The sequence below is a fragment of the Pelobates fuscus genome, chromosome 2, assembly GCF_036172605.1.
Source record: "Pelobates fuscus isolate aPelFus1 chromosome 2, aPelFus1.pri, whole genome shotgun sequence".
Classification (NCBI taxonomy): Eukaryota; Metazoa; Chordata; class Amphibia; order Anura; family Pelobatidae; genus Pelobates; species Pelobates fuscus.
This window is the reverse complement of record NC_086318.1, coordinates 354814107-354838715: the sequence shown is the minus strand read 5'-3', so window position 1 is coordinate 354838715 and position 24609 is coordinate 354814107. Positions and strand designations below refer to the sequence as shown.

The 24609-nt window shown below is 42.6% G+C and overlaps 28 non-coding genes across 28 annotated transcripts; all 28 read left to right on the top strand.

The window, feature by feature from the left end:
• Positions 1–806: 806 nt before the first annotated feature.
• Positions 807–947, top strand: LOC134593305 (U4 spliceosomal RNA). Its single transcript, XR_010089805.1, has one exon. It is a non-coding gene; the product is annotated as a U4 spliceosomal RNA (small nuclear RNA).
• Positions 948–1417: 470 nt separating this feature from the next.
• Positions 1418–1584, top strand: LOC134590846 (U1 spliceosomal RNA). Its single transcript, XR_010087710.1, has one exon. It is a non-coding gene; the product is annotated as a U1 spliceosomal RNA (small nuclear RNA).
• A 1113-nt stretch (positions 1585–2697) lies between these two features.
• LOC134591370 (U1 spliceosomal RNA) lies at positions 2698–2864 on the top strand. The gene has a single exon (XR_010088159.1). It is a non-coding gene; the product is annotated as a U1 spliceosomal RNA (small nuclear RNA).
• A 900-nt stretch (positions 2865–3764) lies between these two features.
• LOC134592916 (U4 spliceosomal RNA) lies at positions 3765–3905 on the top strand. The gene has a single exon (XR_010089472.1). It is a non-coding gene; the product is annotated as a U4 spliceosomal RNA (small nuclear RNA).
• A 475-nt stretch (positions 3906–4380) lies between these two features.
• On the top strand, positions 4381–4547 carry LOC134590308 (U1 spliceosomal RNA). The gene has a single exon (XR_010087251.1). It is a non-coding gene; the product is annotated as a U1 spliceosomal RNA (small nuclear RNA).
• An 898-nt stretch (positions 4548–5445) lies between these two features.
• LOC134593304 (U4 spliceosomal RNA) lies at positions 5446–5586 on the top strand. Its single transcript, XR_010089804.1, has one exon. It is a non-coding gene; the product is annotated as a U4 spliceosomal RNA (small nuclear RNA).
• A 469-nt stretch (positions 5587–6055) lies between these two features.
• On the top strand, positions 6056–6222 carry LOC134590358 (U1 spliceosomal RNA). The gene has a single exon (XR_010087294.1). It is a non-coding gene; the product is annotated as a U1 spliceosomal RNA (small nuclear RNA).
• Positions 6223–7120: 898 nt separating this feature from the next.
• On the top strand, positions 7121–7261 carry LOC134593486 (U4 spliceosomal RNA). Its single transcript, XR_010089961.1, has one exon. It is a non-coding gene; the product is annotated as a U4 spliceosomal RNA (small nuclear RNA).
• Positions 7262–7731: 470 nt separating this feature from the next.
• On the top strand, positions 7732–7898 carry LOC134590730 (U1 spliceosomal RNA). The gene has a single exon (XR_010087611.1). It is a non-coding gene; the product is annotated as a U1 spliceosomal RNA (small nuclear RNA).
• An 899-nt stretch (positions 7899–8797) lies between these two features.
• Positions 8798–8938, top strand: LOC134593302 (U4 spliceosomal RNA). The gene has a single exon (XR_010089803.1). It is a non-coding gene; the product is annotated as a U4 spliceosomal RNA (small nuclear RNA).
• A 469-nt stretch (positions 8939–9407) lies between these two features.
• Positions 9408–9574, top strand: LOC134590357 (U1 spliceosomal RNA). The gene has a single exon (XR_010087293.1). It is a non-coding gene; the product is annotated as a U1 spliceosomal RNA (small nuclear RNA).
• Positions 9575–10472: 898 nt separating this feature from the next.
• LOC134593485 (U4 spliceosomal RNA) lies at positions 10473–10613 on the top strand. Its single transcript, XR_010089960.1, has one exon. It is a non-coding gene; the product is annotated as a U4 spliceosomal RNA (small nuclear RNA).
• A 470-nt stretch (positions 10614–11083) lies between these two features.
• On the top strand, positions 11084–11250 carry LOC134590729 (U1 spliceosomal RNA). Its single transcript, XR_010087610.1, has one exon. It is a non-coding gene; the product is annotated as a U1 spliceosomal RNA (small nuclear RNA).
• An 899-nt stretch (positions 11251–12149) lies between these two features.
• Positions 12150–12290, top strand: LOC134592915 (U4 spliceosomal RNA). Its single transcript, XR_010089471.1, has one exon. It is a non-coding gene; the product is annotated as a U4 spliceosomal RNA (small nuclear RNA).
• Positions 12291–12760: 470 nt separating this feature from the next.
• Positions 12761–12927, top strand: LOC134591355 (U1 spliceosomal RNA). Its single transcript, XR_010088145.1, has one exon. It is a non-coding gene; the product is annotated as a U1 spliceosomal RNA (small nuclear RNA).
• Positions 12928–14040: 1113 nt separating this feature from the next.
• LOC134591369 (U1 spliceosomal RNA) lies at positions 14041–14207 on the top strand. The gene has a single exon (XR_010088158.1). It is a non-coding gene; the product is annotated as a U1 spliceosomal RNA (small nuclear RNA).
• Positions 14208–15107: 900 nt separating this feature from the next.
• LOC134592914 (U4 spliceosomal RNA) lies at positions 15108–15248 on the top strand. Its single transcript, XR_010089470.1, has one exon. It is a non-coding gene; the product is annotated as a U4 spliceosomal RNA (small nuclear RNA).
• Positions 15249–15718: 470 nt separating this feature from the next.
• Positions 15719–15885, top strand: LOC134590010 (U1 spliceosomal RNA). The gene has a single exon (XR_010086998.1). It is a non-coding gene; the product is annotated as a U1 spliceosomal RNA (small nuclear RNA).
• Positions 15886–16784: 899 nt separating this feature from the next.
• Positions 16785–16925, top strand: LOC134592411 (U4 spliceosomal RNA). Its single transcript, XR_010089042.1, has one exon. It is a non-coding gene; the product is annotated as a U4 spliceosomal RNA (small nuclear RNA).
• Positions 16926–17395: 470 nt separating this feature from the next.
• LOC134590009 (U1 spliceosomal RNA) lies at positions 17396–17562 on the top strand. Its single transcript, XR_010086997.1, has one exon. It is a non-coding gene; the product is annotated as a U1 spliceosomal RNA (small nuclear RNA).
• Positions 17563–18460: 898 nt separating this feature from the next.
• LOC134593300 (U4 spliceosomal RNA) lies at positions 18461–18601 on the top strand. The gene has a single exon (XR_010089802.1). It is a non-coding gene; the product is annotated as a U4 spliceosomal RNA (small nuclear RNA).
• Positions 18602–19072: 471 nt separating this feature from the next.
• LOC134591368 (U1 spliceosomal RNA) lies at positions 19073–19239 on the top strand. The gene has a single exon (XR_010088157.1). It is a non-coding gene; the product is annotated as a U1 spliceosomal RNA (small nuclear RNA).
• Positions 19240–20139: 900 nt separating this feature from the next.
• LOC134592912 (U4 spliceosomal RNA) lies at positions 20140–20280 on the top strand. Its single transcript, XR_010089469.1, has one exon. It is a non-coding gene; the product is annotated as a U4 spliceosomal RNA (small nuclear RNA).
• Positions 20281–20755: 475 nt separating this feature from the next.
• On the top strand, positions 20756–20922 carry LOC134590330 (U1 spliceosomal RNA). Its single transcript, XR_010087271.1, has one exon. It is a non-coding gene; the product is annotated as a U1 spliceosomal RNA (small nuclear RNA).
• Positions 20923–21821: 899 nt separating this feature from the next.
• LOC134593299 (U4 spliceosomal RNA) lies at positions 21822–21962 on the top strand. The gene has a single exon (XR_010089801.1). It is a non-coding gene; the product is annotated as a U4 spliceosomal RNA (small nuclear RNA).
• Positions 21963–22431: 469 nt separating this feature from the next.
• LOC134590356 (U1 spliceosomal RNA) lies at positions 22432–22598 on the top strand. The gene has a single exon (XR_010087292.1). It is a non-coding gene; the product is annotated as a U1 spliceosomal RNA (small nuclear RNA).
• Positions 22599–23496: 898 nt separating this feature from the next.
• On the top strand, positions 23497–23637 carry LOC134592911 (U4 spliceosomal RNA). Its single transcript, XR_010089468.1, has one exon. It is a non-coding gene; the product is annotated as a U4 spliceosomal RNA (small nuclear RNA).
• Positions 23638–24107: 470 nt separating this feature from the next.
• On the top strand, positions 24108–24274 carry LOC134591132 (U1 spliceosomal RNA). Its single transcript, XR_010087954.1, has one exon. It is a non-coding gene; the product is annotated as a U1 spliceosomal RNA (small nuclear RNA).
• The last annotated feature ends 335 nt before the right edge of the window (positions 24275–24609 follow it).

Here is a 24609-nt window from a genome sequence, read left to right as displayed (position 1 = left end):
CGCATCAAGCTGGCAGCGACAATCATTTCCTAGGCTTGATCATTTTTATTATCTATGTTTTCTGGAGACCAGTTTTAAGCCAGAATTTCACTTTTTATTTTAACTTTTCAGCTTTTTTTTCATCATTTTTTTATCCTGACTTCTTTTGATTTATTGTATGCTTCAATGCAATGGAAGAAATAAAGAATTGGAGACCTATATTACGTCTTCCAACAGAACATAACGTTTGATTGAATTTCTGGGAAAAAAAGATTTTCTGGATCAAGGCAGTGAATTGCCGCTTGAGACAATCAGACCAAACCTTAGGAATAGCTGGGTGGTCGCTAGCACTTACTAATGAACACCATGGAATTTTGAAATAGCCACCACAAATGTTCTTTCAGGCATGTTGAGTGTGGATGAAGAGAAGACAGGTGCTAGGCAAGGGTCATTCCTATCGATGGAGTCATGAAATGTGTGACTTTGGGGACGAACGTAGACCAGCGATTGTGTACTCTGCCTAATGGCTGCTGTAGTAGAATCTTGGCAAAACTGTTTCCAAAGAGTGAAAAAAAATTGTACAAGGTTTGCTGCAAGATATGGTTGCCCTCACTCTCTGTTATAGGTTTGGAACCATTCCAAGATGCCATATAAGAAGACCGAGGAATTTGTTGGGGTTTAAGCTTCCCTGTAGGAGGAAGCGGGCCTAATTAGAATATTGCCTCCCATAATCCTTTGCAATGGCTTATGGTCATGAACTTTTTCTCACCGCTGTCTTAAAGTTTCCTTACGTTGTAGCTCTTAAAAGCTGGCCCACTTGAACAGTTAGCTTTGCGCAGTGGCAGTATCGTAGCCCATGAGGTCAATCCGAGGCGTGATTATTGCTAATTGAAAACTTTACCCAATACCCTGCCATGATGACTTGAAATACAGTCAGCATTGGCAATTTTTGACAGGCTCTAAGGAGACTGAAAGATTGGTTTAATAAAAGTTTATGGCGCCCCATGTCTAGGGCGTGTCTTACGTGACTCCCGTTTCTTCCTGAGCTCTGTTGCACCATTCCTTCTGCTGGCTTCTTAGCATTTCCCTTTTACCTTTCTCTCCCACTGAATTCACTTGTTTCCGGCAGCACACTATTCTCACTACATGCTACGAATTCCCATCCTTCGGCTCATTGGCCTAGCATTTGCCTTTATGCAAATTGCTCCTTCGCACCCTGAATCCAGCTCAATTATTCACACCTAACCACCTGAAGGCACTAAAATTACTGGTAGCTAAGGAAAACAACGATCAGCCACGAGGTTTGGTAATCTTTTGTAGCCTTCTATCATTTGGATTATTTATTTGCTTTTTTTTTTTTTAACTTGCTTTATTATTTCACCACAGCCTAAAGGAAAGGCTTCCCAGCGGGCGTGCCTTTGAATGTACCCGTCATGTCATACTTACCTGGCAGGGGAGCAATAGCCATGATCCCTAAGGTGGTTCTCCCAGAGTGAGGCTGGTTCATTGCACTCCGTACCAGTTGACCTCTGCGATTTCCTCAAATGTGGGAAACTCGACTGCATAATTTATTGTAGTGGGGGACTGCGTTCGCGCTTTCCCCTGTGTTTGCTTGTTTGACAAAAATAGAGAACTTCACCAATTCTGACGAAGGATAATTTCAGCCACGGCACCCGTCTTCTTTGGCTCTTACTTTCCACATCAAGCAGGCAGCGACAATCATTTCCTAGGTTTGATCATTTTTATTATCTATGTTTTCTGGAGACCAGTTTTAAGCCGAAATTTCACTTTTTATTTTAACTTTTCAGCTTTTTTTTCATCATTTTTTTATCCTGACTTCTTTTGATTTATTGTATGCTTCAATGCAATGGAAGAAATAAAGAATTGGAGACCTATATTACGTCTTCCAACAGAACGTAACGTTTGATTGAATTTCTGGGAAAAAAAAGATTTTCTGGATCAAGGCAGTGAATTGCCGCTTGAGACAATCAGACCAAACCTTAGGAATAGCTGGGTTGTCGCTAGCACTTACTAATGAACACCATGGAATTTTGAAAAAGCCACCACAAATGTTCTTTCAGCCCTGTTGAGTGTGGATGAAGAGAAGACAGGTGCTAGGCAAGGGTCATTCCTATCGATGGAGTCATGAAATGTGTGACTTTGGGGACGAACGTAGACCAGCGGATTGTGTACTCTGCCTAATGGCTGCTGTAGTAGAATCTTGGCAAAACCGTTTCCAAAGAGAGAAAAAAAATTGTACAAGGTTTGCTGCAAGATATGGTTGCCCTCACTCTCTGTTATAGGTGACTCCCGTTTCTTCCTGAGCTCTGTTGCACCATTCCTTCTGCTGGCTTCTTAGCATTTCCCTTTTACCTTTCTCTCCCACTGAATTCACTTGTTTCCGGCAGCACACTATTCTCACTACATGCTACGAATTCCCATCCTTCGGCTCATTGGCCTAGCATTTGCCTTTATGCAAATTGCTCCTTCGCACCCTGAATCCAGCTCAATTATTCACACCTAACCACCTGAAGGCACTAAAATTACTGGTAGCTAAGGAAAACAACGATCAGCCACGAGGTTTGGTAATCTTTTGTAGCCTTCTATCATTTGGATTATTTATTTGCTTTTTTTTTTTTTTAACTTGCTTTATTATTTCACCACAGCCTAAAGGAAAGGCTTCCCAGCGGGCGTGCCTTTGAATGTACCCGCCATGTCATACTTACCTGGCAGGGGAGCAATAGCCATGATCCCTAAGGTGGTTCTCCCAGAGTGAGGCTGGTTCATTGCACTCCGTACCAGTTGACCTCTGCGATTTCCTCAAATGTGGGAAAATCGACTGCATAATTTATGGTAGTGGGGGACTGCGTTCGCGATTTCCCCTGTGTTTGCTTGTTTGACAAAAATAGAGAACTTCACCAATTCTGACGAAGGATAATTTCAGCAACGGCACCCGTCTTCTTTGGCTCTTACTTTCCGCATCAAGCAGGCAGCGACAATCATTTCCTAGGCTTGATCATTTTTATTATCTATGTTTTCTGGAGACCAGTTTTAAGCCAGAATTTCACTTTTTATTTTAACTTTTCAGCTTTTTTTTCATCATTTTTTTATCCTGACTTCTTTTGATTTATTGTATGCTTCAATGCAATGGAAGAAATAAAGAATTGGAGACCTATATTACGTCTTCCAACAGAACGTAACGTTTGATTGAATTTCTGGGAAAAAAAAGATTTTCTGGATCAAGGCAGTGAATTGCCGCTTGAGACAATCAGACCAAACCTTAGGAATAGCTGGGTGGTCGCTAGCACTTACTAATGAACACCATGGAATTTTGAAAAAGCCACCACAAATGTTCTTTCAGCCCTGTTGAGTGTGGATGAAGAGAAGACAGGTGCTAGGCAAGGGTCATTCCTATCGATGGAGTCATGAAATGTGTGACTTTGGGGACGAACGTAGACCAGCGGATTGTGTACTCTGCCTAATGGCTGCTGTAGTAGAATCTTGGCAAAACCGTTTCCAAAGAGAGAAAAAAAATTGTACAAGGTTTGCTGCAAGATATGGTTGCCCTCACTCTCTGTTATAGGTTTGGAACCATTCCAAGATGCCATATAAGAAGACCGAGGAATTTGTTGGGGTTTAAGCTTCCCTGTAGGAGGAAGCGGGCCTAATTAGAATATTGCCTCCCACAATCCTTTGCAATGGCTTATGGTCATGAACTTTTTCTCACCGCTGTCTTAAAGTGTCCTTATGTGGTAGCTCTTAAAAGCTGGCCCACTTGAACAGTTAACTTTGCGCAGTGGCAGTATCGTAGCCCATGAGGTCAATCCGAGGCGTGATTATTGCTAATTGAAAACTTTACCCAATACCCCGCCATGATGACTTGAAATACAGTCAGCATTGGCAATTTTTGACAGGCTCTAAGGAGACTGAAAGATTGGTTTAATAAAAGTTTATGGCGCCCCATGTCTAGGGCGTGTCTTACGTGACTCCCGTTTCTTCCTGAGCTCTGTTGCACCATTCCTTCCGCTGGCTTCTTAGCATTTCCCTTTTACCTTTCTCTCCCACTGAATCCACTTGTTTCCGGCAGCACACTATTCTCACTCCATGCTACGAATTCCCATCCTTCGGCTCATTGGTCTAGCATTTGCCTTTATGCAAATTGCTCCTTCGCACCCTGAGTCCAGCTCAATTATTCACACCTAACCACCTGAAGGCACTAAAATTACTGGTAGCTAAGGAAAACAACGATCAGCCACGAGGTTTGGTAATCTTTTGTAGCCTTCTATCATTTGGATTATTTATTTGCTTTTTTTTTTTTTTTTTTAACTTGCTTTATTATTTCACCACAGCCTAAAGGAAAGGCTTCCCAGCGGGCGTGCCTTTGAATGTACCCGTCATGTCATACTTACCTGGCAGGGGAGCAATAGCCATGATCTCTAAGGTGGCTCTCCCAGAGTGAGGCTGGTTCATTGCACTCCGTACCAGTTGACCTCTGCGATTTCCTCAAATGTGGGAAACTCGACTGCATAATTTATGGTAGTGGGGGGCTGCGTTCGCGCTTTCCCCTGTGTTTGCTTGTTTGACAAAAATAGAGAACTTCACCAATTCTGACGAAGGATAATTTCAGCCACGGCACCCGTCTTCTTTGGCTCTTACTTTCCACATCAAGCAGGCAGCGACAATCATTTCCTAGGTTTGATCATTTTTATTATCTATGTTTTCTGGAGACCAGTTTTAAGCCAGAATTTCACTTTTTATTTTAACTTTTCAGCTTTTTTTCATCATTTTTTTATCCTGACTTCTTTTGATTTATTGTATGCTTCAATGCAATGGAAGAAATAAAGAATTGGAGACCTATATTACGTCTTCCAACAGAACGTAACGTTTGATTGAATTTCTGGGAAAAAAAGATTTTCTGGATCAAGGCAGTGAATTGCCGCTTGAGACAATCAGACCAAACCTTAGGAATAGCTGGGTGGTCGCTAGCACTTACTAATGAACACCATGGAATTTTGAAAAAGCCACCACAAATGTTCTTTCAGCCCTGTTGAGTGTGGATGAAGAGAAGACAGGTGCTAGGCAAGGGTCATTCCTATCGATGGAGTCATGAAATGTGTGACTTTGGGGACGAACGTAGACCAGCGGATTGTGTACTCTGCCTAATGGCTGCTGTAGTAGAATCTTGGCAAAACTGTTTCCAAAGAGAGAAAAAAAATTGTACAAGGTTTGCTGCAAGATATGGTTGCCCTCACTCTCTGTTATAGGTTTGGAACCATTCCAAGATGCCATATAAGAAGACCGAGGAATTTGTTGGGGTTTAAGCTTCCCTGTAGGAGGAAGCGGGCCTAATTAGAATATTGCCTCCCATAATCCTTTGCAATGGCTTATGGTCATGAACTTTTTCTCACCGCTGTCTTAAAGTTTCCTTACGTTGTAGCTCTTAAAAGCTGGCCCACTTGAACAGTTAGCTTTGCGCAGTGGCAGTATCGTAGCCCATGAGGTCAATCCGAGGCGTGATTATTGCTAATTGAAAACTTTACCCAATACCCTGCCATGATGACTTGAAATACAGTCAGCATTGGCAATTTTTGACAGGCTCTAAGGAGACTGAAAGATTGGTTTAATAAAAGTTTATGGCGCCCCATGTCTAGGGCGTGTCTTACGTGACTCCCGTTTCTTCCTGAGCTCTGTTGCACCATTCCTTCTGCTGGCTTCTTAGCATTTCCCTTTTACCTTTCTCTCCCACTGAATTCACTTGTTTCCGGCAGCACACTATTCTCACTACATGCTACGAATTCCCATCCTTCGGCTCATTGGCCTAGCATTTGCCTTTATGCAAATTGCTCCTTCGCACCCTGAATCCAGCTCAATTATTCACACCTAACCACCTGAAGGCACTAAAATTACTGGTAGCTAAGGAAAACAACGATCAGCCACGAGGTTTGGTAATCTTTTGTAGCCTTCTATCATTTGGATTATTTATTTGCTTTTTTTTTTTTAACTTGCTTTATTATTTCACCACAGCCTAAAGGAAAGGCTTCCCAGCGGGCGTGCCTTTGAATGTACCCGTCATGACATACTTACCTGGCAGGGGAGCAATAGCCATGATCCCTAAGGTGGTTCTCCCAGAGTGAGGCTGGTTCATTGCACTCCGTACCAGTTGACCTCTGCGATTTCCTCAAATGTGGGAAACTCGACTGCATAATTTATGGTAGTGGGGGACTGCGTTCGCGCTTTCCCCTGTGTTTGCTTGTTTGACAAAATAGAGAACTTCACCAATTCTGACGAAGGATAATTTCAGCCACGGCACCCGTCTTCTTTGGCTCTTACTTTCCACATCAAGCAGGCAGCGACAATCATTTCCTAGGCTTGATCATTTTTATTATCTATGTTTTCTGGAGACCAGTTTTAAGCCAGAATTTCACTTTTTATTTTAACTTTTCAGCTTTTTTTTCATCATTTTTTTATCCTGACTTCTTTTGATTTATTGTATGCTTCAATGCAATGGAAGAAATAAAGAATTGGAGACCTATATTACGTCTTCCAACAGAACGTAACGTTTGATTGAATTTCTGGGAAAAAAAGATTTTCTGGATCAAGGCAGTGAATTGCCGCTTGAGACAATCAGACCAAACCTTAGGAATAGCTGGGTGGTCGCTAGCACTTACTAATGAACACCATGGAATTTTGAAAAAGCCACCACAAATGTTCTTTCAGCCCCGTTGAGTGTGGATGAAGAGAAGACAGGTGCTAGGCAAGGGTCATTCCTATCGATGGAGTCATGAAATGTGTGACTTTGGGGACGAACGTAGACCAGCGGATTGTGTACTCTGCCTAATGGCTGCTGTAGTAGAATCTTGGCAAAACTGTTTCCAAAGAGAGAAAAAAAAATGTACAAGGTTTGCTGCAAGATATGGTTGCCCTCACTCTCTGTTATAGGTTTGGAACCATTCCAAGATGCCATATAAGAAGACCGAGGAATTTGTTGGGGTTTAAGCTTCCCTGTAGGAGGAAGCGGGCCTAATTAGAATATTGCCTCCCATAATCCTTTGCAGTGGCTTATGGTCATGAACTTTTTCTCACCGCTGTCTTAAAGTTTCCTTACGTGGTAGCTCTTAAAAGCTGGCCCACTTGAACAGCTAGCTTTGCGCAGTGGCAGTATCGTAGCCCATGAGGTCAATCCGAGGCGTGATTATTGCTAATTGAAAACTTTACCCAATACCCCGCCATGATGACTTGAAATACAGTCAGCATTGGCAATATTTGACAGGCTCTAAGGAGACTGAAAGATTGGTTTAATAAAAGTTTATGGCGCCCCATGTCTAGGGCGTGTCTTACGTGACTCCCGTTTCTTCCTGAGCTCTGTTGCACCATTCCTTCCGCTGGCTTCTTAGCATTTCCCTTTTACCTTTCTCTCCCACTGAATTCACTTGTTTCCGGCAGCACACTATTCTCACTACATGCTACGAATTCCCATCCTTCGGCTCATTGGCCTAGCATTTGCCTTTATGCAAATTGCTCCTTCGCACCCTGAATCCAGCTCAATTATTCACACCTAACCACCTGAAGGCACTAAAATTACTGGTAGCTAAGGAAAACAACGATCAGCCACGAGGTTTGGTAATCTTTTGTAGCCTTCTATCATTTGGATTATTTATTTGCTTTTTTTTTTTTTTACTTGCTTTATTATTTCACCACAGCCTAAAGGAAAGGCTTCCCAGCGGGCGTGCCTTTGAATGTACCCGTCATGTCATACTTACCTGGCAGGGGAGCAATAGCCATGATCCCTAAGGTGGCTCTCCCAGAGTGAGGCTGGTTCATTGCACTCCGTACCAGTTGATCTCTGCGATTTCCTCAAATGTGGGAAACTCGACTGCATAATTTATGGTAGTGGGGGACTGCGTTCGCGCTTTCCCTTGTGTTTGCTTGTTTGACAAAAATAGAGAACTTCACCAATTCTGACGAAGGATAATTTCAACCACGGCACCCGTCTTCTTTGGCTCTTACTTTCCACATCAAGCAGGCAGCGACAATCATTTCCTAGGTTTGATCATTTTTATTATCTATGTTTTCTGGAGACCAGTTTTAAGCCAGAATTTCACTTTTTATTTTAACTTTTCAGCTTTTTTTTCATCATTTTTTTATCCTGACTTCTTTTGATTTATTGTATGCTTCAATGCAATGGAAGAAATAAAGAATTGGAGACCTATATTACGTCTTCCAACAGAACGTAACGTTTGATTGAATTTCTGGGAAAAAAAGATTTTCTGGATCAAGGCAGTGAATTGCCGCTTGAGACAATCAGACCAAACCTTAGGAATAGCTGGGTGGTCGCTAGCACTTACTAATGAACACCATGGAATTTTGAAAAAGCCACCACAAATGTTCTTTCAGCCCTGTTGAGTGTGGATGAAGAGAAGACAGGTGCTAGGCAAGGGTCATTCCTATCGATGGAGTCATGAAATGTGTGACTTTGGGGACGAACGTAGACCAGCGGATTGTGTACTCTGCCTAATGGCTGCTGTAGTAGAATCTTGGCAAAACTGTTTCCAAAGAGAGAAAAAAAATTGTACAAGGTTTGCTGCAAGATATGGTTGCCCTCACTCTCTGTTATAGGTTTGGAACCATTCCAAGATGCCATATAAGAAGACCGAGGAATTTGTTGGGGTTTAAGCTTCCCTGTAGGAGGAAGCGGGCCTAATTAGAATATTGCCTCCCATAATCCTTTGCAATGGCTTATGGTCATGAACTTTTTCTCACCGCTGTCTTAAAGTTTCCTTACGTTGTAGCTCTTAAAAGCTGGCCCACTTGAACAGTTAGCTTTGCGCAGTGGCAGTATCGTAGCCCATGAGGTCAATCCGAGGCGTGATTATTGCTAATTGAAAACTTTACCCAATACCCTGCCATGATGACTTGAAATACAGTCAGCATTGGCAATTTTTGACAGGCTCTAAGGAGACTGAAAGATTGGTTTAATAAAAGTTTATGGCGCCCCATGTCTAGGGCGTGTCTTACGTGACTCCCGTTTCTTCCTGAGCTCTGTTGCACCATTCCTTCTGCTGGCTTCTTAGCATTTCCCTTTTACCTTTCTCTCCCACTGAATTCACTTGTTTCCGGCAGCACACTATTCTCACTACATGCTACGAATTCCCATCCTTCGGCTCATTGGCCTAGCATTTGCCTTTATGCAAATTGCTCCTTCGCACCCTGAATCCAGCTCAATTATTCACACCTAACCACCTGAAGGCACTAAAATTACTGGTAGCTAAGGAAAACAACGATCAGCCACGAGGTTTGGTAATCTTTTGTAGCCTTCTATCATTTGGATTATTTATTTGCTTTTTTTTTTTTAACTTGCTTTATTATTTCACCACAGCCTAAAGGAAAGGCTTCCCAGCGGGCGTGCCTTTGAATGTACCCGTCATGACATACTTACCTGGCAGGGGAGCAATAGCCATGATCCCTAAGGTGGTTCTCCCAGAGTGAGGCTGGTTCATTGCACTCCGTACCAGTTGACCTCTGCGATTTCCTCAAATGTGGGAAACTCGACTGCATAATTTATGGTAGTGGGGGACTGCGTTCGCGCTTTCCCCTGTGTTTGCTTGTTTGACAAAATAGAGAACTTCACCAATTCTGACGAAGGATAATTTCAGCCACGGCACCCGTCTTCTTTGGCTCTTACTTTCCACATCAAGCAGGCAGCGACAATCATTTCCTAGGCTTGATCATTTTTATTATCTATGTTTTCTGGAGACCAGTTTTAAGCCAGAATTTCACTTTTTATTTTAACTTTTCAGCTTTTTTTTCATCATTTTTTTATCCTGACTTCTTTTGATTTATTGTATGCTTCAATGCAATGGAAGAAATAAAGAATTGGAGACCTATATTACGTCTTCCAACAGAACGTAACGTTTGATTGAATTTCTGGGAAAAAAAGATTTTCTGGATCAAGGCAGTGAATTGCCGCTTGAGACAATCAGACCAAACCTTAGGAATAGCTGGGTGGTCGCTAGCACTTACTAATGAACACCATGGAATTTTGAAAAAGCCACCACAAATGTTCTTTCAGCCCCGTTGAGTGTGGATGAAGAGAAGACAGGTGCTAGGCAAGGGTCATTCCTATCGATGGAGTCATGAAATGTGTGACTTTGGGGACGAACGTAGACCAGCGGATTGTGTACTCTGCCTAATGGCTGCTGTAGTAGAATCTTGGCAAAACTGTTTCCAAAGAGAGAAAAAAAAATGTACAAGGTTTGCTGCAAGATATGGTTGCCCTCACTCTCTGTTATAGGTTTGGAACCATTCCAAGATGCCATATAAGAAGACCGAGGAATTTGTTGGGGTTTAAGCTTCCCTGTAGGAGGAAGCGGGCCTAATTAGAATATTGCCTCCCATAATCCTTTGCAGTGGCTTATGGTCATGAACTTTTTCTCACCGCTGTCTTAAAGTTTCCTTACGTGGTAGCTCTTAAAAGCTGGCCCACTTGAACAGCTAGCTTTGCGCAGTGGCAGTATCGTAGCCCATGAGGTCAATCCGAGGCGTGATTATTGCTAATTGAAAACTTTACCCAATACCCCGCCATGATGACTTGAAATACAGTCAGCATTGGCAATATTTGACAGGCTCTAAGGAGACTGAAAGATTGGTTTAATAAAAGTTTATGGCGCCCCATGTCTAGGGCGTGTCTTACGTGACTCCCGTTTCTTCCTGAGCTCTGTTGCACCATTCCTTCCGCTGGCTTCTTAGCATTTCCCTTTTACCTTTCTCTCCCACTGAATTCACTTGTTTCCGGCAGCACACTATTCTCACTACATGCTACGAATTCCCATCCTTCGGCTCATTGGCCTAGCATTTGCCTTTATGCAAATTGCTCCTTCGCACCCTGAATCCAGCTCAATTATTCACACCTAACCACCTGAAGGCACTAAAATTACTGGTAGCTAAGGAAAACAACGATCAGCCACGAGGTTTGGTAATCTTTTGTAGCCTTCTATCATTTGGATTATTTATTTGCTTTTTTTTTTTTTTACTTGCTTTATTATTTCACCACAGCCTAAAGGAAAGGCTTCCCAGCGGGCGTGCCTTTGAATGTACCCGTCATGTCATACTTACCTGGCAGGGGAGCAATAGCCATGATCCCTAAGGTGGCTCTCCCAGAGTGAGGCTGGTTCATTGCACTCCGTACCAGTTGATCTCTGCGATTTCCTCAAATGTGGGAAACTCGACTGCATAATTTATGGTAGTGGGGGACTGCGTTCGCGCTTTCCCTTGTGTTTGCTTGTTTGACAAAAATAGAGAACTTCACCAATTCTGACGAAGGATAATTTCAACCACGGCACCCGTCTTCTTTGGCTCTTACTTTCCGCATCAAGCAGGCAGCGACAATCATTTCCTAGGCTTGATCATTTTTATTATCTATGTTTTCTGGAGACCAGTTTTAAGCCAGAATTTCACTTTTTATTTTAACTTTTCAGCTTTTTTTTCATTATTTTTTTATCCTGACTTCTTTTGATTTATTGTATGCTTCAATGCAATGGAAGAAATAAAGTATTGGAGAACTATATTACGTCTTCCAACAGAACGTAACGTTTGATTGAATTTCTGGGAAAAAAAGATTTTCTGGATCAAGGCAGTGAATTGCCGCTTGAGACAATCAGACCAAACCTTAGGAATAGCTGGGTGGTCGCTAGCACTTACTAATGAACACCATGGAATTTTGAAAAAGCCACCACAAATGTTCTTTCAGCCCTGTTGAGTGTGGATGAAGAGAAGACAGGTGCTAGGCAAGGGTCATTCCTATCGATGGAGTCATGAAATGTGTGACTTTGGGGACGAACGTAGACCAGCGGATTGTGTACTCTGCCTAATGGCTGCTGTAGTAGAATCTTGGCAAAACCGTTTCCAAAGAGAGAAAAAAAATTGTACAAGGTTTGCTGCAAGATATGGTTGCCCTCACTCTCTGTTATAGGTTTGGAACCATTCCAAGATGCCATATAAGAAGACCGAGGAATTTGTTGGGGTTTAAGCTTCCCTGTAGGAGGAAGCGGGCCTAATTAGAATATTGCCTCCCACAATCCTTTGCAATGGCTTATGGTCATGAACTTTTTCTCACCGCTGTCTTAAAGTGTCCTTATGTGGTAGCTCTTAAAAGCTGGCCCACTTGAACAGTTAACTTTGCGCAGTGGCAGTATCGTAGCCCATGAGGTCAATCCGAGGCGTGATTATTGCTAATTGAAAACTTTACCCAATACCCCGCCATGATGACTTGAAATACAGTCAGCATTGGCAATTTTTGACAGGCTCTAAGGAGACTGAAAGATTGGTTTAATAAAAGTTTATGGCGCCCCATGTCTAGGGCGTGTCTTACGTGACTCCCGTTTCTTCCTGAGCTCTGTTGCACCATTCCTTCTGCTGGCTTCTTAGCATTTCCCTTTTACCTTTCTCTCCCACTGAATTCACTTGTTTCCGGCAGCACACTATTATCACTACATGCTACGAATTCCCATCCTTCGGCTCATTGGCCTAGCATTTGCCTTTATGCAAATTGCTCCTTCGCACCCTGAATCCAGCTCAATTATTCACACCTAACCACCTGAAGGCACTAAAATTACTGGTAGCTAAGGAAAACAACGATCAGCCACGAGGTTTGGTAATCTTTTGTAGCCTTCTATCATTTGGATTATTTATTTGCTTTTTTTTTTTTAAACTTGCTTTATTATTTCACCACAGCCTAAAGGAAAGGCTTCCCAGCGGGCGTGCCTTTGAATGTACCCGTCATGTCATACTTACCTGGCAGGGGAGCAATACCCATGATCCCTAAGGTGGTTCTCCCAGAGTGAGGCTGGTTCATTGCACTCCGTACCAGTTGACCTCTGCGATTTCCTCAAATGTGGGAAAATTGACTGCATAATTTATTGTAGTGGGGGACTGCGTTCGCGCTTTCCCCTGTGTTTGCTTGTTTGACAAAAATAGAGAACTTCACCAATTCTGACGAAGGATAATTTCAGCCACGGCACCCGTCTTCTTTGGCTCTTACTTTCCACATCAAGCAGGCAGCGACAATCATTTCCTAGGCTTGATCATTTTTATTATCTATGTTTTCTGGAGACCAGTTTTAAGCCAGAATTTCACTTTTTATTTTAACTTTTCAGCTTTTTTTTCATCATTTTTTTATCCTGACTTCTTTTGATTTATTGTATGCTTCAATGCAATGGAAGAAATAAAGAATTGGAGACCTATATTACGTCTTCCAACAGAACGTAACGTTTGATTGAATTTCTGGGAAAAAAAAGATTTTCTGGATCAAGGCAGTGAATTGCCGCTTGAGACAATCAGACCAAACCTTAGGAATAGCTGGGTGGTCGCTAGCACTTACTAATGAACACCATGGAATTTTGAAAAAGCCACCACAAATGTTCTTTCAGCCCTGTTGAGTGTGGATGAAGAGAAGACAGGTGCTAGGCAAGGGTCATTCCTATCGATGGAGTCATGAAATGTGTGACTTTGGGGACGAACGTAGACCAGCGGATTGTGTACTCTGCCTAATGGCTGCTGTAGTAGAATCTTGGCAAAACCGTTTCCAAAGAGAGAAAAAAAATTGTACAAGGTTTGCTGCAAGATATGGTTGCCCTCACTCTCTGTTATAGGTGACTCCCGTTTCTTCCTGAGCTCTGTTGCACCATTCCTTCTGCTGGCTTCTTAGCATTTCCCTTTTACCTTTCTCTCCCACTGAATTCACTTGTTTCCGGCAGCACACTATTCTCACTACATGCTACGAATTCCCATCCTTCGGCTCATTGGCCTAGCATTTGCCTTTATGCAAATTGCTCCTTCGCACCCTGAATCCAGCTCAATTATTCACACCTAACCACCTGAAGGCACTAAAATTACTGGTAGCTAAGGAAAACAACGATCAGCCACGAGGTTTGGTAATCTTTTGTAGCCTTCTATCATTTGGATTATTTATTTGCTTTTTTTTTTTTTTAACTTGCTTTATTATTTCACCACAGCCTAAAGGAAAGGCTTCCCAGCGGGCGTGCCTTTGAATGTACCCGCCATGTCATACTTACCTGGCAGGGGAGCAATAGCCATGATCCCTAAGGTGGTTCTCCCAGAGTGAGGCTGGTTCATTGCACTCCGTACCAGTTGACCTCTGCGATTTCCTCAAATGTGGGAAAATCGACTGCATAATTTATGGTAGTGGGGGACTGCGTTCGCGATTTCCCCTGTGTTTGCTTGTTTGACAAAAATAGAGAACTTCACCAATTCTGACGAAGGATAATTTCAGCAACGGCACCCGTCTTCTTTGGCTCTTACTTTCCGCATCAAGCAGGCAGCGACAATCATTTCCTAGGCTTGATCATTTTTATTATCTATGTTTTCTGGAGACCAGTTTTAAGCCAGAATTTCACTTTTTATTTTAACTTTTCAGCTTTTTTTTCATCATTTTTTTATCCTGACTTCTTTTGATTTATTGTATGCTTCAATGCAATGGAAGAAATAAAGAATTGGAGACCTATATTACGTCTTCCAACAGAACGTAACGTTTGATTGAATTTCTGGGAAAAAAAAGATTTTCTGGATCAAGGCAGTGAATTGCCGCTTGAGACAATCAGACCAAACCTTAGGAATAGCTGGGTGGTCGCTAGCACTTACTAATGAACACCATGGAATTTTGAAAAAGCCACCACAAATGTTCTTTCAGCCCTGTTGAGTGTGGATGAAGAGAAGACAGGTGCTAGGCAAGGGTCATTCCTATCGATGGAGTCATGAAATGTGTGACTTTGGGGACGAACGTAGACCAGCGGATTGTGTACTCTGCCTAATGGCTGCTGTAGTAGAATCTTGGCAAAACCGTTTCCAAAGAGAGAAAAAAAATTGTACAAGGTTTGCTGCAAGATATGGTTGCCCTCACTCTCTGTTATAGGTTTGGAACCATTCCAAGATGCCATATAAGAAGACCGAGGAATTTGTTGGGGTTTAAGCTTCCCTGTAGGAGGAAGCGGGCCTAATTAGAATATTGCCTCCCACAATAATTTGCAATGGCTTATGGTCATGAACTTTTTCTCACCGCTGTCTTAAAGTGTCCTTACGTGGTAGCTCTTAAAAGCTGGCCCACTTGAACAGTTAACTTTGCGCAGTGGCAGTATCGTAGCCCATGAGGTCAATCCGAGGCGTGATTATTGCTAATTGAAAACTTTACCCAATACCCCGCCATGATGACTTGAAATACAGTCAGCATTGGCAATTTTTGACAGGCTCTAAGGAGACTGAAAGATTGGTTTAATAAAAGTTTATGGCGCCCCATGTCTAGGGCGTGTCTTACGTGACTCCCGTTTCTTCCTGAGCTCTGTTGCACCATTCCTTCCGCTGGCTTCTTAGCATTTCCCTTTTACCTTTCTCTCCCACTGAATTCACTTGTTTCCGGCAGCACACTATTCTCACTCCATGCTACGAATTCCCATCCTTCGGCTCATTGGCCTAGCATTTGTCTTTATGCAAATTGCTCCTTCGCACCCTGAATCCAGCTCAATTATTCACACCTAACCACCTGAAGGCACTAAAATTACTGGTAGCTAAGGAAAACAACGATCAGCCACGAGGTTTGGTAATCTTTTGTAGCCTTCTATCATTTGGATTATTTATTTGCTTTTTTTTTTTTTAACTTGCTTTATTATTTCACCACAGCCTAAAGGAAAGGCTTCCCAGCGGGCGTGCCTTTGAATGTACCCGTCATGTCATACTTACCTGGCAGGGGAGCAATAGCCATGATCCCTAAGGTGGCTCTCCCAGAGTGAGGCTGGTTCATTGCACTCCGTACCAGTTGACCTCTGCGATTTCCTCAAATGTGGGAAACTCGACTGCATAATTTATGGTAGTGGGGGACTGCGTTCGCGCTTTCCCCTGTGTTTGCTTGTTTGACAAAAATAGAGAACTTCACCAATTCTGACGAAGGATAATTTCAGCCACGGCACCCGTCTTCTTTGGCTCTTACTTTCCGCATCAAGCAGGCAGCGACAATCATTTCCTAGGCTTGATCATTTTTATTATCTATGTTTTCTGGAGACCAGTTTTAAGCCAGAATTTCACTTTTTATTTTAACTTTTCAGCTTTTTTTTCATCATTTTTTTATCCTGACTTCTTTTGATTTATTGTATGCTTCAATGCAATGGAAGAAATAAAGAATTGGAGACCTATATTACGTCTTCCAACAGAACGTAACGTTTGATTGAATTTCTGGGAAAAAAAGATTTTCTGGATCAAGGCAGTGAATTGCCGCTTGAGACAATCAGACCAAACCTTAGGAATAGCTGGGTGGTCGCTAGCACTTACTAATGAACACCATGGAATTTTGAAAAAGCCACCACAAATGTTCTTTCAGCCCTGTTGAGTGTGGATGAAGAGAAGACAGGTGCTAGGCAAGGGTCATTCCTATCGATGGAGTCATGAAATGTGTGACTTTGGGGACGAACGTAGACCAGCGGATTGTGTACTCTGCCTAATGGCTGCTGTAGTAGAATCTTGGCAAAACTGTTTCCAAAGAGCGAAAAAAAATTGTACAAGGTTTCCTGCAAGATATGGTTGCCCTCACTCTCTGTTATAGGTTTGGAACCATTCCAAGATGCCATATAAGAAGACCGAGGAATTTGTTGGGGTTTAAGCTTCCCTGTAGGAGGAAGCGGGCCTAATTAGAATATTGCCTCCCATAATCCTTTGCAATGGCTTATGGTCATGAACTTTTTCTCACCGCTGTCTTAAAGTTTCCTTACGTGGTAGCTCTTAAAAGCTGGCCCACTTGAACAGCTAGCTTTGCGCAGTGGCAGTATCGTAGCCCATGAGGTCAATCCGAGGCGTGATTATTGCTAATTGAAAACTTTACCCAATACCCCGCCATGATGACTTGAAATACAGTCAGCATTGGCAATTTTTGACAGGCTCTAAGGAGACTGAAAGATTGGTTTAATAAAAGTTTATGGCGCCCCATGTCTAGGGCGTGTCTTACGTGACTCCCGTTTCTTCCTGAGCTCTGTTGCACCATTCCTTCCGCTGGCTTCTTAGCATTTCCCTTTTACCTTTCTCTCCCACTGAATTCACTTGTTTCCGGCAGCACACTATTCTCACTACATGCTACGAATTCCCATCCTTCGGCTCATTGGCCTAGCATTTGTCTTTATGCAAATTGCTCCTTCGCACCCTGAATCCAGCTCAATTATTCACACCTAACCACCTGAAGGCACTAAAATTACTGGTAGCTAAGGAAAACAACGATCAGCCACGAGGTTTGGTAATCTTTTGTAGCCTTCTATCATTTGGATTATTTATTTGCTTTTTTTTTTTTTAACTTGCTTTATTATTTCACCACAGCCTAAAGGAAAGGCTTCCCAGCGGGCGTGCCTTTGAATGTACCCGTCATGTCATACTTACCTGGCAGGGGAGCAATAGCCATGATCCCTAAGGTGGCTCTCCCAGAGTGAGGCTGGTTCATTGCACTCCGTACCAGTTGACCTCTGCGATTTCCTCAAATGTGGGAAACTCGACTGCATAATTTATGGTAGTGGGGGACTGCGTTCGCGCTTTCCCCTGTGTTTGCTTGTTTGACAAAAATAGAGAACTTCACCAATTCTGACGAAGGATAATTTCAGCCACGGCACCCGTCTTCTTTGGCTCTTACTTTCCGCATCAAGCTGGCAGCGACAATCATTTCCTAGGCTTGATCATTTTTATTATCTATGTTTTCTGGAGACCAGTTTTAAGCCAGAATTTCACTTTTTATTTTAACTTTTCAGCTTTTTTTTCATCATTTTTTTATCCTGACTTCTTTTGATTTATTGTATGCTTCAATGCAATGGAAGAAATAAAGAATTGGAGACCTATATTACGTCTTCCAACAGAACATAACGTTTGATTGAATTTCTGGGAAAAAAAGATTTTCTGGATCAAGGCAGTGAATTGCCGCTTGAGACAATCAGACCAAACCTTAGGAATAGCTGGGTGGTCGCTAGCACTTACTAATGAACACCATGGAATTTTGAAATAGCCACCACAAATGTTCTTTCAGGCATGTTGAGTGTGGATGAAGAGAAGACAGGTGCTAGGCAAGGGTCATTCCTATCGATGGAGTCATGAAATGTGTGACTTTGGGGACGAACGTAGACCAGCGATTGTGTACTCTGCCTAATGGCTGCTGTAGTAGAATCTTGGCAAAACTGTTTCCAAAGAGAGAAAAAAAATTGTACAAGGTTTGCTGCAAGATATGGTTGCCCTCACTCTCTGTTATAGGTTTGGAACCATTCCAAGATGCCATATAAGAAGACCGAGGAATTTGTTGGGGTTTAAGCTTCCCTGTAGGAGGAAGCGGGCCTAATTAGAATATTGCCTCCCATAATCCTTTGCAATGGCTTATGGTCATGAACTTTTTCTCACCGCTGTCTTAAAGTTTCCTTACGTTGTAGCTCTTAAAAGCTGGCCCACTTGAACAGTTAGCTTTGCGCAGTGGCAGTATCGTAGCCCATGAGGTCAATCCGAGGCGTGATTATTGCTAATTGAAAACTTTACCCAATACCCTGCCATGATGACTTGAAATACAGTCAGCATTGGCAATTTTTGACAGGCTCTAAGGAGACTGAAAGATTGGTTTAATAAAAGTTTATGGCGCCCCATGTCTAGGGCGTGTCTTACGTGACTCCCGTTTCTTCCTGAGCTCTGTTGCACCATTCCTTCTGCTGGCTTCTTAGCATTTCCCTTTTACCTTTCTCTCCCACTGAATTCACTTGTTTCCGGCAGCACACTATTCTCACTACATGCTACGAATTCCCATCCTTCGGCTCATTGGCCTAGCATTTGCCTTTATGCAAATTGCTCCTTCGCACCCTGAATCCAGCTCAATTATTCACACCTAACCACCTGAAGGCACTAAAATTACTGGTAGCTAAGGAAAACAACGATCAGCCACGAGGTTTGGTAATCTTTTGTAGCCTTCTATCATTTGGATTATTTATTTGCTTTTTTTTTTTTTTAACTTGCTTTATTATTTCACCACAGCCTAAAGGAAAGGCTTCCCAGCGGGCGTGCCTTTGAATGTACCCGCCATGTCATACTTACCTGGCAGGGGAGCAATAGCCATGATCCCTAAGGTGGTTCTCCCAGAGTGAGGCTGGTTCATTGCACTCCGTACCAGTTGACCTCTGCGATTTCCTCAAATGTGGGAAAATCGACTGCATAATTTATGGTAGTGGGGGACTGCGTTCGCGATTTCCCCTGTGTTTGCTTGTTTGACAAAAATAGAGAACTTCACCAATTCTGACGAAGGATAATTTCAGCAACGGCACCCGTCTTCTTTGGCTCTTACTTTCCGCATCAAGCAGGCAGCGACAATCATTTCCTAGGCTTGATCATTTTTATTATCTATGTTTTCTGGAGACCAGTTTTAAGCCAGAATTTCACTTTTTATTTTAACTTTTCAGCTTTTTTTTCATCATTTTTTTATCCTGACTTCTTTTGATTTATTGTATGCTTCAATGCAATGGAAGAAATAAAGAATTGGAGACCTATATTACGTCTTCCAACAGAACGTAACGTTTGATTGAATTTCTGGGAAAAAAAAGATTTTCTGGATCAAGGCAGTGAATTGCCGCTTGAGACAATCAGACCAAACCTTAGGAATAGCTGGGTGGTCGCTAGCACTTACTAATGAACACCATGGAATTTTGAAAAAGCCACCACAAATGTTCTTTCAGCCCTGTTGAGTGTGGATGAAGAGAAGACAGGTGCTAGGCAAGGGTCATTCCTATCGATGGAGTCATGAAATGTGTGACTTTGGGGACGAACGTAGACCAGCGGATTGTGTACTCTGCCTAATGGCTGCTGTAGTAGAATCTTGGCAAAACCGTTTCCAAAGAGAGAAAAAAAATTGTACAAGGTTTGCTGCAAGATATGGTTGCCCTCACTCTCTGTTATAGGTTTGGAACCATTCCAAGATGCCATATAAGAAGACCGAGGAATTTGTTGGGGTTTAAGCTTCCCTGTAGGAGGAAGCGGGCCTAATTAGAATATTGCCTCCCACAATCCTTTGCAATGGCTTATGGTCATGAACTTTTTCTCACCGCTGTCTTAAAGTGTCCTTATGTGGTAGCTCTTAAAAGCTGGCCCACTTGAACAGTTAACTTTGCGCAGTGGCAGTATCGTAGCCCATGAGGTCAATCCGAGGCGTGATTATTGCTAATTGAAAACTTTACCCAATACCCCGCCATGATGACTTGAAATACAGTCAGCATTGGCAATTTTTGACAGGCTCTAAGGAGACTGAAAGATTGGTTTAATAAAAGTTTATGGCGCCCCATGTCTAGGGCGTGTCTTACGTGACTCCCGTTTCTTCCTGAGCTCTGTTGCACCATTCCTTCCGCTGGCTTCTTAGCATTTCCCTTTTACCTTTCTCTCCCACTGAATCCACTTGTTTCCGGCAGCACACTATTCTCACTCCATGCTACGAATTCCCATCCTTCGGCTCATTGGTCTAGCATTTGCCTTTATGCAAATTGCTCCTTCGCACCCTGAGTCCAGCTCAATTATTCACACCTAACCACCTGAAGGCACTAAAATTACTGGTAGCTAAGGAAAACAACGATCAGCCACGAGGTTTGGTAATCTTTTGTAGCCTTCTATCATTTGGATTATTTATTTGCTTTTTTTTTTTTTTTTTTAACTTGCTTTATTATTTCACCACAGCCTAAAGGAAAGGCTTCCCAGCGGGCGTGCCTTTGAATGTACCCGTCATGTCATACTTACCTGGCAGGGGAGCAATAGCCATGATCCCTAAGGTGGCTCTCCCAGAGTGAGGCTGGTTCATTGCACTCCGTACCAGTTGACCTCTGCGATTTCCTCAAATGTGGGAAACTCGACTGCATAATTTATGGTAGTGGGGGGCTGCGTTCGCGCTTTCCCCTGTGTTTGCTTGTTTGACAAAAATAGAGAACTTCACCAATTCTGACGAAGGATAATTTCAGCCACGGCACCCGTCTTCTTTGGCTCTTACTTTCCACATCAAGCAGGCAGCGACAATCATTTCCTAGGTTTGATCATTTTTATTATCTATGTTTTCTGGAGACCAGTTTTAAGCCAGAATTTCACTTTTTATTTTAACTTTTCAGCTTTTTTTTCATCATTTTTTTATCCTGACTTCTTTTGATTTATTGTATGCTTCAATGCAATGGAAGAAATAAAGAATTGGAGACCTATATTACGTCTTCCAACAGAACGTAACGTTTGATTGAATTTCTGGGAAAAAAAGATTTTCTGGATCAAGGCAGTGAATTGCCGCTTGAGACAATCAGACCAAACCTTAGGAATAGCTGGGTGGTCGCTAGCACTTACTAATGAACACCATGGAATTTTGAAAAAGCCACCACAAATGTTCTTTCAGCCCTGTTGAGTGTGGATGAAGAGAAGACAGGTGCTAGGCAAGGGTCATTCCTATCGATGGAGTCATGAAATGTGTGACTTTGGGGACGAACGTAGACCAGCGGATTGTGTACTCTGCCTAATGGCTGCTGTAGTAGAATCTTGGCAAAACTGTTTCCAAAGAGAGAAAAAAAATTGTACAAGGTTTGCTGCAAGATATGGTTGCCCTCACTCTCTGTTATAGGTTTGGAACCATTCCAAGATGCCATATAAGAAGACCGAGGAATTTGTTGGGGTTTAAGCTTCCCTGTAGGAGGAAGCGGGCCTAATTAGAATATTGCCTCCCATAATCCTTTGCAATGGCTTATGGTCATGAACTTTTTCTCACCGCTGTCTTAAAGTTTCCTTACGTTGTAGCTCTTAAAAGCTGGCCCACTTGAACAGTTAGCTTTGCGCAGTGGCAGTATCGTAGCCCATGAGGTCAATCCGAGGCGTGATTATTGCTAATTGAAAACTTTACCCAATACCCTGCCATGATGACTTGAAATACAGTCAGCATTGGCAATTTTTGACAGGCTCTAAGGAGACTGAAAGATTGGTTTAATAAAAGTTTATGGCGCCCCATGTCTAGGGCGTGTCTTACGTGACTCCCGTTTCTTCCTGAGCTCTGTTGCACCATTCCTTCTGCTGGCTTCTTAGCATTTCCCTTTTACCTTTCTCTCCCACTGAATTCACTTGTTTCCGGCAGCACACTATTCTCACTACATGCTACGAATTCCCATCCTTCGGCTCATTGGCCTAGCATTTGCCTTTATGCAAATTGCTCCTTCGCACCCTGAATCCAGCTCAATTATTCACACCTAACCACCTGAAGGCACTAAAATTACTGGTAGCTAAGGAAAACAACGATCAGCCACGAGGTTTGGTAATCTTTTGTAGCCTTCTATCATTTGGATTATTTATTTGCTTTTTTTTTTTTAACTTGCTTTATTATTTCACCACAGCCTAAAGGAAAGGCTTCCCAGCGGGCGTGCCTTTGAATGTACCCGTCATGACATACTTACCTGGCAGGGGAGCAATAGCCATGATCCCTAAGGTGGTTCTCCCAGAGTGAGGCTGGTTCATTGCACTCCGTACCAGTTGACCTCTGCGATTTCCTCAAATGTGGGAAACTCGACTGCATAATTTATGGTAGTGGGGGACTGCGTTCGCGCTTTCCCCTGTGTTTGCTTGTTTGACAAAATAGAGAACTTCACCAATTCTGACGAAGGATAATTTCAGCCACGGCACCCGTCTTCTTTGGCTCTTACTTTCCACATCAAGCAGGCAGCGACAATCATTTCCTAGGCTTGATCATTTTTATTATCTATGTTTTCTGGAGACCAGTTTTAAGCCAGAATTTCACTTTTTATTTTAACTTTTCAGCTTTTTTTTCATCATTTTTTTATCCTGACTTCTTTTGATTTATTGTATGCTTCAATGCAATGGAAGAAATAAAGAATTGGAGACCTATATTACGTCTTCCAACAGAACGTAACGTTTGATTGAATTTCTGGGAAAAAAAGATTTTCTGGATCAAGGCAGTGAATTGCCGCTTGAGACAATCAGACCAAACCTTAGGAATAGCTGGGTGGTCGCTAGCACTTACTAATGAACACCATGGAATTTTGAAAAAGCCACCACAAATGTTCTTTCAGCCCTGTTGAGTGTGGATGAAGAGAAGACAGGTGCTAGGCAAGGGTCATTCCTATCGATGGAGTCATGAAATGTGTGACTTTGGGGACGAACGTAGACCAGCGGATTGTGTACTCTGCCTAATGGCTGCTGTAGTAGAATCTTGGCAAAACCGTTTCCAAAGAGAGAAAAAAAATTGTACAAGGTTTGCTGCAAGATATGGTTGCCCTCACTCTCTGTTATAGGTTTGGAACCATTCCAAGATGCCATATAAGAAGACCGAGGAATTTGTTGGGGTTTAAGCTTCCCTGTAGGAGGAAGCGGGCCTAATTAGAATATTGCCTCCCACAATCCTTTGCAATGGCTTATGGTCATGAACTTTTTCTCACCGCTGTCTTAAAGTGTCCTTATGTGGTAGCTCTTAAAAGCTGGCCCACTTGAACAGTTAACTTTGCGCAGTGGCAGTATCGTAGCCCATGAGGTCAATCCGAGGCGTGATTATTGCTAATTGAAAACTTTACCCAATACCCCGCCATGATGACTTGAAATACAGTCAGCATTGGCAATTTTTGACAGGCTCTAAGGAGACTGAAAGATTGGTTTAATAAAAGTTTATGGCGCCCCATGTCTAGGGCGTGTCTTACGTGACTCCCGTTTCTTCCTGAGCTCTGTTGCACCATTCCTTCTGCTGGCTTCTTAGCATTTCCCTTTTACCTTTCTCTCCCACTGAATTCACTTGTTTCCGGCAGCACACTATTCTCACTACATGCTACGAATTCCCATCCTTCGGCTCATTGGCCTAGCATTTGCCTTTATGCAAATTGCTCCTTCGCACCCTGAATCCAGCTCAATTATTCACACCTAACCACCTGAAGGCACTAAAATTACTGGTAGCTAAGGAAAACAACGATCAGCCACGAGGTTTGGTAATCTTTTGTAGCCTTCTATCATTTGGATTATTTATTTGCTTTTTTTTTTTTAAACTTGCTTTATTATTTCACCACAGCCTAAAGGAAAGGCTTCCCAGCGGGCGTGCCTTTGAATGTACCCGTCATGTCATACTTACCTGGCAGGGGAGCAATAGCCATGATCCCTAAGGTGGTTCTCCCAGAGTGAGGCTGGTTCTTTGCACTCCGTACCAGTTGACCTCTGCGATTTCCTCAAATGTGGGAAACTCGACTGCATAATTTATTGTAGTGGGGGACTGCGTTCGCGCTTTCCCCTGTGTTTGCTTGTTTGACAAAAATAGAGAACTTCACCAATTCTGACGAAGGATAATTTCAGCCACGGCACCCGTCTTCTTTGGCTCTTACTTTCCACATCAAGCAGGCAGCGACAATCATTTCCTAGGCTTGATCATTTTTATTATCTATGTTTTCTGGAGACCAGTTTTAAGCCAGAATTTCACTTTTTATTTTAACTTTTCAGCTTTTTTTTCATCATTTTTTTATCCTGACTTCTTTTGATTTATTGTATGCTTCAATGCAATGGAAGAAATAAAGAATTGGAGACCTATATTACGTCTTCCAACAGAACGTAACGTTTGATTGAATTTCTGGG